The sequence below is a fragment of the Ceratotherium simum genome, chromosome 23 (genome assembly GCF_057802395.1).
Source record: "Ceratotherium simum simum isolate JZ-2026a chromosome 23, ASM5780239v1, whole genome shotgun sequence".
Classification (NCBI taxonomy): Eukaryota; Metazoa; Chordata; class Mammalia; order Perissodactyla; family Rhinocerotidae; genus Ceratotherium; species Ceratotherium simum.
In genome coordinates this window covers 43,066,200-43,078,754 of record NC_141922.1, presented here as the reverse complement: position 1 = coordinate 43,078,754, position 12,555 = coordinate 43,066,200, and the positions used below count along the sequence as shown (strand labels likewise).

The window sequence follows — 12,555 nt, the reverse complement described above, 5'->3', positions numbered from 1 at the left end:
TAATAGTGAAGTCTAGGATGAAAATACATGAAATTGCATTTTAGTTCATTTTAAAGTCTTTATTTTTTTTTTTGAGAAAGATCAGCCCTGAGCTAACCATGCTAATCCTCCTCTTTTTGCTGAGGAAGACCGGCTCTGAGCTAACATCTGTTGCCAATCTTTTTTCTCCCGGAAGCCCCCAGTACATAGTTGTATATCCTAGTTGTAGGTCCTTCTAGTTCTATGTGGGACACTGCTTCAGTATGGCTTGTTGAGCAGTGAGTAGGTCTGCGCCCAGAATCCGAATCGGTGAACCCCAGGCTGCTGAAGTGGAACATGTGAACTTAACCGCTATGCTGCCGGGCTGGCCCTGATTATGACTCTTGATTATTGATAAACAGAATTAGAGTTGGGAACTGTTTCCTAATGAATTAGATAAATTCATTAGTGAATTTCCAGTCAAGTAAAATAGCAACGTGTTCGTGTCAGCCTTTTCTTTCAAGTCTGTCAAAAACTATGCTTTTGGGAGCCAGTCCTAATGGCCTAATGGTTAAAGTTCAGTGCTCTCACTGCTTGGGTGGCCTGGGTTCTTTTCCTGGTCGCAGAACACCACCATCCGTCTGTCAGTTGCCATGCTGTGGTGTCAGCTCACACAGAAGAACTAGAACGCCTTACAACTAGGATATACAACCATGCTCTGAGGCTTTGGGGAGAAAAAAAAAAACAGTAAGATTGGCAACAGATGTTAGCTCAGGGTGAAGCCTGCAAAAAAAGAAAAAAAAACTATGCTTTTGGATCTCCTGCAGACAGGCTCAGAAAACAGAAACATTCTTCCATATGCTGAAGACATGGTTGGTGTTATTGGGAGCTGCCTTAATATAATTTGGATCTGTCGTCCAATTACTGTGGACGAGAAAGAATGACTCAAACTATTCTGACTTATAAATTATTACAAAAGTATTGGTAAAATTTTAAAGTTTAGATTTTTTGTATAGATCATGCTTTCTTATAGGAATATTCTAATCACTTTAAGAAACCAAAATTCCAGAGCTATTTAAGGCAAACTTTTTACCCCATAAACATTTATTGAGCACTTTTAACGTGTCTACTACTGTTGGAAAGAATGACTTAGAACAGCAACTCATACTTTCCTTGATTTTCATGACTTTGATATTTTTAGAGATAGTGCACCAGTGATTTTGTAGAATGATCCTCAGTAGGAGTTTGTCTGACATTTTCTCATTATTAAATTCAGGTTATGCATCTGTGAAGCAGGAATATCACAGAAGTTATGATGTTTTCTCATCACATCAGCTGGTGCTCAATTTCAATTTGTCTTATTATTTATATTCACTTTGATCACTTGATTAAGGTGGTTTATCCCAGACTTTTTCATTGTCAAGTTACTCTTTTTCTCTTTAAATATTTTGTGAGGTGGTATTTTGAAGACTATGTAGATATCATATTCCTCATCAAACTTTCATTTTATTCATTTCTTTTGATATTAGTAGGGACTCATGTTTTCTTAGTTTGGTGGTTCTCAGACTTCAGTGTTCATGAGAATCCCTTGGAAGGCTTGTTAAAACCACCCCGTCTCTAGAGTTCCTAATTCTGTAGGTCTAGAGTGGGACCTGAGACTGCATTTCTAACAAGTTTCTGGGTGATGCTGTTGCTGCTGGCCCAGGGGCCGTATTTTATTACCTGTTATTATCATTTATTTTGGTGCTCAAATTTTCCCTAATTTGGCCAGTGGCAGGCTGGCCTCTGTGGCCTATTGACAAATCTCCTTCATTATTTGAGCCCTTCTTTACTTTTTTGCTACATGATGTTCTAGATAATCTTGAACTTTCCCTGTCCCAACCCTAGAATTGACCATTTCTTCAAGGAACCCTAGTTTCTTTTAGGGCAGAGTGGTGCTTAGAAGCCAAGATCTGGGCACAAAGTGTGCTTGTTGCTTTGGAGAAAGTACCACTCCCAGTCCCTTTCAGCGGGCAAATCTGGAGAATATAGGCATGCACATACATATATATACACATTTATATCTAAAAGTCTGTATTTCTATATTGAAACGCGTGACTTCATACTGATACTTCCAATTCTAACCACACTGTAGGGTTCCTCTCTGACAGTGAAAAACTGGGTCTCATTAGCTTTAATATATTTAAATTATTCAATCAGTCTCTATGTATATAGGTTATCTCTCGTCACCCCTGCTGCCTCTCTCCTGCGTGAGATACCCCCTCACCCCACTCAGGCTCTGATGGTTCAAACCAGGCTGCTCCTATATGGATGCCCCCCTTATCCCACTTAGGCTCCAACACCCCATGCTGGGTCTTCCCCACAAGCGGATGTCCTTCTCATCCTGTTTGTTTTCAAATACCTCGTTCTGGGCTGCCCTCACATATGGATACCCTCCACACTTGGGCTCCAGCATTCAGCAATGGACCACCTTTGTGGGGATGCTCTCCTCACCGTGCCTAGCTCTGACACCCCACTCTGGGCCACCCACACAAAGAACACTTTACCCTGTTGGGTCTCTGACTCTCCTCATGGAGTCACTCCCATGCCTGAGCACCCTTCTCACCCTGCTTGAGATTTGACACCAGGCCCCAAGCCTTCCCCCTATGTGGATGCCCTCCTCACCATGCTTGGGATATAGAACTATGTGCCAAGCTGCCCACATGGGAGGGTGCCTTTCTCCTCACTCTACCAGGCTCTGGCTACTCATGCCAAGCAGCTCCCCCGACGTGGACACCTTGCCCTCTTTGGGCTCTGACTCACTAACCAGGTTGCCTACCCTCCTGCCCCCATCGCCACACACGCACTCTCCTCTCTGGCTCTGGCACCCCACACCAGGCTGCTCCTCTGCACAGATCCCTGTCTTGCTCTGGCCCAGCTAATGTCTTTAGGACTGAATTGTTCAGAAGGAGAAGGGAAGGGCTAGGCACATGATAAAGCAGAAAGCAAGCAAGCCAGCCAGCAGGGGATTGTCTTTAAAACAAACTCATCTGGTAGTATACACAAATAAGACAGACAAAGCTAGAGCTCCGAGCTGCTCTGGCTGAAGGGCGGTTGGAGAGCCAAGAAGCAGGCCAGCCCCTCCCTTGTCGTCACTCACCTTGCTGAGAACCCAGGGGATTTGAAAACGACTGCTTTAAACCAAGTCAGTTGATACTTGTCATAGCACCCAGGTGCTTGGTTGCCCGAGATAACCTAAGGGGTTTGGAATTGTTCTTTTTTAATGATAATTGAAAAGTAAAGGTGTAAAGCTATTTTCAGAGCTTTAGTTTATAAATAGAAAATCAACTTGTTTTAGCAGTGTTGTGACCCTGACACAGAGTAGGCTCGAGGGAGGAGACTTATGACCTCAATTTGGAGGAGGAATTCATGAACAGAATTTATTGGATTTTAAGAGAGTTGTAGTGAAAAGAATCGAAAGTAATGGGTTTGAAGTACACAATTCTCCAGAAATTATTTGAAAATTTATTCCTGTGATATGAAAAATTATATACAGTTCTACATTTGTGTTTGAGCCAATGTCGTAAATCATGGTATATTTCAGAAAAATAATATATCTAAATAGAAACTTTGGTATTCACAAGTACAAAGGGAATATTGCTAATTAAGTGAAGATAATTATACCGAGTAACATGTCATTGAGAAATAGAAAAAGCAGAGCAAACTGCTAGAGCAAGGGCAATGAGTTTAAAAAAGATTATATTTTTGGAATACCTAGGTTTTTGTGAAAAGTAGTTTACTTTTTTATTTTTGAGGAAGATTGGCCCTGAGCTAACATCTGTTGCCAATCTTCCTCCGTTTTTTTTCCTTTTTTCTCCCCAATGCCTCAGTAGATAGTTGTATGTATGTCATAGTTGTACATCCTTCTAGTTGCTCTATGTAGGACGCCACCTCAGCATGGCTTGATGAGTGTTGTGTAGGTCTGCACCCAGGATCCAAAGCACCGAACCCCAGGCCGCTGAAGCAGAGTGTGTGAACTTAATTGCTATGCCACTGGGCCAGCCCTAAATCTAGTTTACTTTTAAATTGGTATCACAAAGCCTATTTTGGGGTGTAATGACTCCCAATTTCATAGACGTCTATCTTTTAAAAGCATTTCTTGGGGATATTTTATCTAAATCTCTGAGCATAGAAGCTGAAACCTGTGCTAATAAAGGTTTTTTTCCTTGTTGCTTTGCATGAATAAAAGAGTGAAAAGCATGTTTGATGTATAAATATAAATAAGTGACTTATAACGTTTTTACTGTTTTCCTGAAATTTGTATTCCATAATAGGGAAGCGTCAATGGTAACATCCTTAATAACAGTAATAATTTGACATCTTACATCTAGTGGTTTAGAAATAGCTTCTGTGGCTTAGAATATTTGGTAGTAGCTTTGAAGGTTGTGGGAGATCAAGATTTGACCATCCTAAAATATATCTCTTTACCTTGATTGTTTTCTCTGAGGGACATTTGACCTCCCCCACTAACTGCCTAAAGAATTTGACATGGTGGCTCCTTCCTGGAACAGATCTATCATGATGGCTGTAAAGATAATGTAGGATAAATGTCACAATAGGAAAGGCACCAACAAGCCCATCTTATCAGAAGTTCTGTCTCTCTGGCCACATTCTCTGGATGGCCCTGCGAGGAGTTGCCAGACAATCATTTACATTTATAAGGGAAATCTCCATTTGTAAAGGTATCTCCCTCTCTGTTTTGGGAAGAGGGGGGGATGGCCTTATTTCTAGAGGCTTATCAATGTGAAAGGTGAGGCCTTAAATCTGCATAATAACCTTACTCTTGTTTACTGTGCTTTAGTGGTAATCTCCTGTAACTGACTCCCCCCACCCCAAACATCCTCCTCTGTCATTGGCTGAACATGGTATTTAAGATAAAATTTCTGCTATTGTGTTGAGAAACGCAGTGTCCCTGCTTTCTCCCATGTATACATGTTATTAAACTTGGTATTATTTTCTCCTGCTAACGTGTCTTGTTAATTATTTGGCCAGCCATGAGAACCTTAAGGAAAAGGGCAGAGGGAGATACTCCCTATTTCCCCGACAGTTTTGGCGTAGTCGGCAGGATCCACACTGGCTGGCAAGTTGCCTTCTCTGGCTGGAAGACCTGCCTTCTCCCTGGACTCCTGCAGATGATGAGATACGGGAACGCCTGACGAAAGCCGGCAAAAGGTAAGACTTCTTACCATGTCAGCCTCCCGGAATCTCTATCTGCGGGGTCCGGCGGAAGGAGGTGGTGAGAATTTTTTTCTCTTTCTAAATTTAGATTGGCAGGAGAAAATATTTGGGAAACTAGTTTCTTGTGCTTTCAGTGACTCTTGGTTTAAATTTGGTAGAGTACTCTTGGTTTTGATCTTGATCCCTTGTTGTGTCCTGAAAACTTGGCTTTGTGACCAGTGACAATATTCTCCTTGGTCTCCACCATACGGAAGGTGCATTTACCGGGGTGCCCCTTGGTGGCCAGTCGAGCAGACTGGGGTTCCGAACTGTCTCTTTGTCCAGCTGTGCCAAGCTCTCAGGGGAGTTTGTCATAAAGGGCCCAGTCCATAAGGGCTTTTGTCGTCTTAACCTTCTTTGCTTGTTAGTGCTGGAAAAATCCCATTCCAGTATCGCCCTCCCAGTGTCACAGATTAGCGGGTCTGTGGCTGGAGGCGTCCCACACTATTGTGGGAGACCGGAGACACTGTTTTCACTACACCATCCTTACCGCCTGTGCAACAAAGGTCCTTACTTTCTCTGAATATCTTTGGGAGTGAATTCTGTGGATCATGGGGGCTACATCATCTGTGCCCTCACCAGGGATGCCTCTTGTGTCCATGGTAAAGATTTATTCTAAGCGTGGAAAGTTACCTCTGGGTCTTTCCTTAAAAAGGCTTATTGGATCCAGTCACTATTGGAATAAATATACAAATGAAGATCCTACTCATCAATGGCCAGACGACGGATCCTTTGAATTGGGAAAACTTCTAAACTGGGGGAAAAAAAAATGTTTTGAGAGCTCTCACATAATTGTTTAATTGGTACCTAAGAAAAGGCCAGAAAAAAGAAGGGAAAAATTTGACTAGCCTTAAGACCTTGACTCAGGTTACAATTGAATTGAGAACATGTAAAAGTGTAAGTGTTGATAAGGTTATAAAGGTTAGAATGTTTGAGCTAATTTTATATAAAGAAGTTACATCAACTTTGCCTGAGTATGTTTTAAAATGTCTGACTGGGAATGCTTCCCTTGTCCAAAATTAGAAGACCAAGACCTATTGATAAAAATCTTAATGATAACTATGTTTAGAGGTATAAGAGGTGATGAAATTTACACGAAATTTTGTAGAAAAAAACTGATGTTATTTCTATTACAGAACTGGTTAACAAAAATAGTAATTTAAATGATGGCTAATTTTATCTAATGTCTTAAGAAGTCTTATTGGCAATCTAAATAATTATTGGGAATAAGTAACTAAATAGTTGTGAAAAAGATGAATGTTGGATGAACTTTAAACAATAATTATGTGTTATGGTGGTTACAGCTTCCAAACTCTTTTTGGTGACTTAAAACTTTAGAGTTTTGCTAAATTTTATGATAAAAATTCAGTTGAGTAGATCATTTCCAAATAACATAAGATATTAGACATTGATTGCTGAATGTACATTTGTCTACTTTTGGCTTTCCATTACAGGAAAACTAAAAGGTGTTTTGGGTCTATTGGTAAACATGTGTTTTATTAAAAGATTGTACTATAAAGTAACATATTTCTAGAAATTATGAAGTGTTTATGAATTTTCCAAGCCACAAGATACTAATGTAAAAGAAAGTTTATAATTGTTTACTTAGTTTTTACTTACAAATTAAGGTTCCTAAGGGTTAAAATTTCTAATTAGTATATGTGATTGAAGCTACTAAAACTTAAGAAAAATATGTCTGTGTACAAGAAAAGTAAGATATATAAAAAAAAATACAAAGAATGAAAATATTTTGTTTGATTGATTAAGAAAGATAAATTTGTCTTCAAGTACTAGGAGGGAAAAGAAAGACATGGGACAAATTCTGAATGTAAAAAGGAAGTTATAGAAAGTTTGTGGAAGGAATTCTGGAAAAGGAGTTTTATGCATGGTCAACTTGGCTAAGATTAAAATGAATTTAATTAAGTAAATGAGTTTTAATATCAGAAGTAAGCTGGTACAAAATTATAATTTGGTCTTATTTCTCTTAAAAGGATAATTTGCTTAAACTTGATAAAGAGGTTATAAAAGATTTTTCTTTACCTTTGGGTAAGTCTACCTAAAAGACAGAAAAACAAAACAAAACAAAAACAAAACTGTTAAAATAATTTCCTACGTTCAAAAGACTGAGGTCTCTCTATTTAGGCTTTTTGGACTGTTAGTGCTCTGTTTGCCTTGACTTTTTACATTTTTGACAAGCTCCCCAAAATTCATACAAAAGTCTTTCTTTTACTTTTTTTCTTTGAGAATTTTCAAAGGGTCCTGGAACTTCTCAAAGAAATTTGCTCTCTTCCTATAAGGAGAAAGATACTAAACTTATTAGGCTGATTCAGTATGTTAAATTACATGGAAAACATTGTCAGACAAGTGATGATAAGCCTGCTTAGGTGGTATTTTGTGGGTAAATGTTATTGATGTAGGCGTTTTAAAATTGTATAACATTACTGAAATTCTGATTTGTCCTGGTTATCAGTCATAATTCTGGTTATTATTATTTTAAAGTGTTGTATGTCACAAAATTAACCAAATTTCTTTGTGAATTGCCATTTTGAGGTCTTGTTGTTTACAGACATTTCTTTGCTCTAATGCTTTTGCAAAATATGTTTCAACTTCAGAAAAATTCATGGAAAGGACTCTGACATTTATACTGGAACACAGGTTTCTGACAAACTTTCTGATCATAAAACTGAACTTGGTAAGAAATTACAGAAATCTGATGGAGAGACTGATGACTTCATGAAGCTGCTAACAAAAAGATCGAGATCAAGAATGGATTACACAGGACTGAATGAACTGATAAGGATGATTATAATCTTTATGATTTTTCATTTGAAGTATTGCTAAATTTTTAATGTTTTGTTTTTTTCAGATTTAAGGAAAACTTTTTCTCTTTTCTCCTGAGCTAGCTATGACTTATAGCAATTTGGTAAATGATACTTTTGTAAGTAAAATTGAAATATTTATCTTTTTCTCTCTATCTGATCCCTCAAATTTGGAAACTCTTAGTGAGTGAGTATTGTTGTTTTCATGGCAATATAGTTATTTGCATAAGTTAATAAGAATCTGTTCTCCTTATAACAGGACACAATTGGAAACACTGGTTATATTACCAAGGTTGTGACTGGAACATCATATTTGCGATATAACCATACAGCTTTTGAGGAATGGAGATTGGACTTTATGGAATAAAGCCACGTGGAAATATTGGCCTGATACCTTATGTTCCAAGCAGCACTTACCAGAATAAGTAAAGAATGTCACTTATCTGGCAGGTACAAGGAACCTCGAAATATTTTGGGGGAACCTCGGAAGAGAGGAATTCACCCAAATCTGTAGGTATTGCAGGCGAAGTCTGATGACAAAATCCTTGACTTGGCTTTCCTGGCCTTGAGAGGCCTTTAAAGTTCAATCTGAGATTTCTTATAAAAAGTTCCAGCAAAGCAGATTTAAAAGAGCTTATATGATTAATTGCTATTCTTGCTGTACTTATGTAAATAATTGGGCCAACTTTATTGGAACTAGACTTATTTTGCAAACTAGTTAGTTTTAATTTGGCTATCTTTGATAAAAATGAGGGTGATTTTAGAGAGAAAAATTATATTTCAGTAAAAACTATAGTATACATTTGTGGATATTAGATCCTAGTTTTTTAAATTGTCTTTTGAGGTTTTTGTTTTATATCTGTTGACTGGACTGGATCCTGATTTCTTCTAGTCTCCTGAAATATCTGGCTACAGATCTCCAAACTAACGTTTTTGATTTTTTCCATCATTTTCATTTGGAATCACTGAAAACTGAACCTGCCCTTTTTCCTGAAGCCTTACAAACTAAAGCTGATGGACTTGATATAAACTTAAGAGATTATCCGATGACACCATCAGAGACATTTTAAACTGCAAAAGATACTTTGACACTGAGATCTAAAAATCTTCTTAACTGGCTATCCTCTTAACTCAAACTCGTTTCCAATTTGCTCCAACCATTAACCTTGTTTTTCTTTTGTTTACATACAAATGCTTCTATTAAATACTTGATTGCTTGCTTCCATAATATAGGCGTAACCTTGAGAGCCCACCTGCATCACCACCTTCTGAAATGAACTTAATTGAACTGATCTATTATCAGGACTAAGAAGTGTGTTCAGTGAGATGAAACAAGCTACCAACTCAGCTTCTGGACTATGGAACTTCTTTAAGTTTCAAAAGGACTGTGAAACTTCTAGTTTCAAAGGCGGGACTGTGGGAGATCAAGATTTGACCATCCTAAAATATATCTCTTTACCTTGATTGTTTTCTCTGAGGGACATTTGACCTCCCCCACTAACTGCCTAAAGAATTTGACATGGTGGCTCCTTCCTGGAGCAGATCTATCATGATGGCTGTAAAGATAATGTAGGGTAAATGTTACAATAGGAAAGGCACCAACACGCCCATCTTATCAGAAGTTCTGTCTCTCTGGCCACATTCTCTGGATGGCCCTGCGAGGAGTTGCCAGACAATCATTTACATTTATAAGGGAAATCTCCATTTGTAAAGGTATCTCCCTCTCTGTTTTGGGAAGGGGGGGGGGGATGGCCTTATTTCTAGAGGCTTATCAATGTGAAAGGTGAGGCCTTAAATCTGCATAATAACCTTACTCTTGTTTACTGTGCTTTAGTGGTAATCTCTTGTAACTGACTTCCCCACTCCCAACATCCTCCTTTGTCTTGGCTGAACATGGTATTTAAGATGAGAATTTCTGCTATTGTGTTGAGAAACGCAGTGTCCCTGCTTTCTCCCATGTATACATGTTATTAAACTTGGTATTATTTTCTCCTGCTAACGTGTCTTGTTAATTATTTGGCCAGCCATAAGAACCTTAAGGAAAAGGGCAGAGGGAGATACTCCCTCTTCCCCTGACAAGGTCTTAAAAGCAGAAAGAATCAATGACAAAATGTTAAAAGTAGCTTTTCACTTGTCCAGTTGCTAAGATGCCAAATTATCTTAATTTCAACCAAAGCAAGTTGTAGAGTCTGGGCGTAATGGTATAAATTAATATAATCCCTCATTTTCCTTGGGAGCTTCCCTTCCCAAGGATATGTAATGTCTCTGACTGTTATCTAAGCTCATGGTGTATGTGTGTGAATAATTCAATTCGATTTCCCTTTACATTAAAAGCTGTGTTGTGTGTTTTAGGTTCAAGATTTACCGGGACTGTTAAAATCTTCCTTCTCTCTGGTATGAGCCCTCATTTGGAGGGCCAGTTGACCTCACTGCTTAGAGTAGAAACTAGAACTGCCTTCAAGTCATAACTGATCATTTGTTTTCCTTAAGCATGCTATTCTCTTCATAACAACAACAATAATAGTTATTCCATTAATAACGGTAACAAAAATAATAACACTTGATATTACTAGGTATGGCAGGCCCTGTTCTAAGTACATTTGTCGCTGACTAGGTGCCCCAAGGAACTTCAGGGTGGGTTAGGAAGCATTTAACTGTTTTTCCAAATTGTTTTTTTCCCTTTTGTTATGTTAAGGAGATGCAATCACCAACCACCCTCAACAAGACCACGCCTCACCACAAGAGCTACGCCCCTGACCTTTGCCTTATTTTTAGTGCTAAGATCTCTCCAGGAGGAGCTTAGCCCTCATTACTGTAAGCTGCAGTGTATGTGGAAGCATGTTGTCCAACTGAGCCTGTGCAAGCAAATACCCACCTCTCCCTTTTGAATATTCATTCCCCAACCAAAATAAAGGTCCCTGCCTCGGAAATGATTCCTCGTGGCCTCCTATTTGCTGCAAATACATTTTACTTTGTGAGGCAACTTCCACTGGTGTAGAGTCTTATTTAACTTGCCAGGAGGGGAACCCACTTGGTTCGGTAACACATTTACTAAATCAATTAATTCTCATGTCAATGGGGATAATATTATTCTTAATCTATAGGGATAGCAAGGGAGGTCTCACATCTAGTAAGTGGTGGTCCCAGGATGTGAACCCAGGCATTCCAGCTCAGAGGTCATGCTCCGATGTCTAACCTAAAGAGGCTATACAAAGCTAGGGAAGCCTCTAGGTGTGTTTGAGGGAACTACTGACGATTTTTTTCAAATCGTATGGGCAACACTGGCAAATTCCTACTCTTAAGAGTAGGCCTCAGCTCAAATGTGCTCATCTGTCTTCCTCATTTAGTTGATTTTCTGGGGCTTCCTTAACAGTTTATTTATGTATGTTTGCAACCACCATGTTTATCTTAATGGCTCTGGTTACCCTATTAAATGTGACTTCCTGAGGGAAAGGATCCTATATATTAGTGGCAGGCATTTAGCTGTTTTCCCATAATCTCCATTATTCTTCTACCAAATCACCCCAAATCAACAAGTAATCTAAGTAGAAGCAATGTGCTTGCTATGCAAACCATCTTTAAGGCACATCGCCTCCTTCCAACCCTATCTGAGACCCATCAACTCCTTTCACACGGAAATGGTGTAGCTGCCCTACATTCTGTAACTTGATGCCCACTACAGCACACACTGCCTGGCTCATTCACTCACCTGAGTGAACAAGCGTCTCATTGAGCAAGTACTTTGCACCAGGCCTTGTTTTAGGCGCTGGGATTATAGCAGTGACCAAAGCAGTCTGAAGCCCCTGCCCTCCTGAAGCTTGTGTTCTAGTGTACCATATAATGCAGCGTCAGGCAGTGTACGTGCCAGGATGAAAATAAGGTAAGTGCAGGAGACTGAAAGTGGTGGAGGGAGTGCCATTTTGAATCCCTACTATGTACAGAGAAGGTGCTTCGTAAATGCAGGAATGAATAAAAATTAAGATCAAGATAGAAATTTAGTCTACTGTCCTAACCTCGAATCAACTATTAGGTTACAATTTCATTCTGACGGATGAATATTTGTTTGTTACCTGTGCTTAGAAACAAAATCGTCCTCTAGTCCTGGCTGAAGCTGGGCCCTGCCCGGAAATACTTGACTTGGATTCAAGAACTTGCCCACTGACTGAATTCAAACAGAATGATAGTTTTCAGGGTCAAGTTTACATGCGTCTTTTATTTTTTTGTTTATTTATTTTTTTTGTGAGGAAGATCAGCCCTGAGCTAACATCTGCCAATCCTCTTCTTTTTGCTGAGGAAGACTGGCCCTGGGCTAACATCCCTGCCCATCTTCCTCCACTTTATATGGGGCGCTGCCACAGCATGGCTCGACACGCAGTGCATTGGTGCACGCCCGGGATCTGAACCTGCGAACCCCGGGCCCCCGCAGCGGAGCTTGCCCACATAACCCTTTGCGCCACCAGGCCAACCCCACATGCGTCTTTTGATTAATGAATTTGTTAATATTTCTTTTTGGGGACTACTG

At 39.4% G+C, this 12,555-nt stretch overlaps 1 long non-coding RNA gene across 1 annotated transcript in view; it reads right to left on the bottom strand.

The window, feature by feature from the left end:
• LOC147914014 (uncharacterized) overlaps positions 1–12,555 on the bottom strand; it is a 44,839-nt gene that overhangs the window by 12,494 nt on the left and 19,790 nt on the right. The gene's annotated exons all lie outside the window — the stretch shown is intronic.